The sequence below is a fragment of the Etheostoma spectabile genome, chromosome 1, assembly GCF_008692095.1.
Source record: "Etheostoma spectabile isolate EspeVRDwgs_2016 chromosome 1, UIUC_Espe_1.0, whole genome shotgun sequence".
NCBI lineage: Eukaryota > Metazoa > Chordata > Actinopteri > Perciformes > Percidae > Etheostoma > Etheostoma spectabile.
In genome coordinates, this window is record NC_045733.1 from 27,689,334 (window position 1) to 27,691,308 (window position 1,975).

General features: G+C 36.1%; 1 long non-coding RNA gene across 1 annotated transcript in view; it reads left to right on the plus strand.

Moving 5' to 3' along the window:
- Positions 1 to 1,849, plus strand: part of LOC116693023 (uncharacterized) — a 33,646-nt gene extending 31,797 nt beyond the window's left edge. The window contains exon 5 of the long non-coding RNA XR_004332831.1: positions 1,839 to 1,849. This is a non-coding gene — a long non-coding RNA (uncharacterized LOC116693023). The remainder of the gene's footprint in view (positions 1 to 1,838) is intronic.
- The last annotated feature ends 126 nt before the right edge of the window (positions 1,850 to 1,975 follow it).

The window sequence follows — 1,975 nt, forward strand, 5'->3', positions numbered from 1 at the left end:
CTATCTATCTATCTATCTATCTATCTATCTATCTATCTGTCTAACTATCTATCTATCTATCTATTTGCAAATTTACTTTATTCTCTTAAACTACTAATTATACTCCACACTTCTCCCCACATCTGTTCTGCCTGCACACCAATGACTGCACCTCCTGCCACACTTCCATCAAGCTGAGCCAATGTTTGCTGATGACACTACAGTTCTAGGCCTCATCAAGGACAATGATGAGTCCCCAGGGGACACTGTGTCACAACTGGTAGCAGACAACAACCTGGAACTCAGTGTCAACAAGACGGTGGAGATGGTCAAGGACTTCCATAAACACCCACCTACACTTCCTCTACTACGCATCAACAAATAAAAGCGATTCTGATTCTTCTTTTGAGTACTTAACTATCTTCCAGTCCAGAAGTACCAACTCTTTATCCCCTATCCACTTCTAGTGAGGTTAAAATAAACAATGAAGATAACTTTCATCTACCTGGATTAGTAGATTGTAATTGTATGAAACCATAAAAACTTTATTTCTGAAGAAAAAAAGCTTGTGTCAAAATGTCTTCTTACCACGTACACCTACCTGTCTTCACAATAAAAGCAGTGAAATGTTTCATTGTAATACACCAAACCTCTTGACAGTCTGTCACCGGGATGCTGTCTTTTATGACACATTGTTTATAGTTACCTGCATCATGTATCCTCAGTCACTCATAATAATTAATTATTTCTCAAACTCTCCTTGCATTGTGACAAAAGAGAGTTGCATCTCCCCCTACTGCATTTACTGTAAAAGCACCATTGCCAAATCAAATCAAAAGAGACTGTAGGCCTATTCTTTATTTATTTTATTTTATTTAACCTTTATTTAACCAGCAAGTCCCTTGAGATTGAAATCTCTTTTCCGAGGGAGACCTGGCCAAGACGGCACACCAGTCACAATTTAAATAGAAATACAGCATAGTCAAAATCACACATAGAGGAAAGGAACAGGTCACATGTGGCAGTTGCATTTTTGAATTACATGGCATTTTAACATGGCCTTAAATATTCTGTATACTCTAACACTTGTGCGTGTGCCTCTGAAGGTCTTACTCGCTTTGTTTTCAGAATACTAACATGGACAAGATATCCTGTGTAGAAGTTTATCTGTCGTAGGCTAGTGGCTGGAATCAAAATGTAAAGTATTTACAGTTTTAAGGACATGTAATTGCCAAAGGTTACACAGAAGATGTTCCGGGCTACTGTCTGGAAAAGACAAATAGTGTTACTTTAAAATAAAAATAAAGAATCACTCAAAAGTAACAGATTTGTTATTCCAATTCCTAACTTCTAAACAATTATTTTTTTATCTTATTTTTATTTTTTATTTTGTTAATTCAGGACAATGCACATTGACGAACAAGCACAGCAGTACATGTAAATGTGCCAGATTGTAGCCCGAGGGCTAATTTCCATCTGCAGTCAAAATTAAATTAAATCTGGTACAATGGCTAGAAAGCAACTTCTCTTCTTTGAAAAATTCACTGACAAAGCGTAAGAAACAATTTATGAATACATAAATAATAATGTCTGGCACCTAAGCATGTGAAAGTAAACACATTGTGGGTTCCCTGTAGATTACAGAACTTGTTTTACTGTAATTGTCTTAGTGGGGGCATATTTATATTCATGACCATGAATAATTTCACTTCCTCAGCACGACAACAATCAAAAGAACCCTAGGCAGATCTCCTGTCTGACTCTACAAGCTCACGCGTGTTACAGTAATTGTGCTCTTCATCTTTTGTACATAAAAAAAAATCTAACGTATAACTGCAGATGTATCTTAAATGATAAAGAAATAGACAGGGTGCTGAGAGCTGGATGATGTCTGCATAATTCTATCAATAGATGTATAGATAGATAGATGTATAGATGTGTAGATGTATAGTTAGATGTGTAGATAGATAGATAGATAGATAGATAGATAGATAGA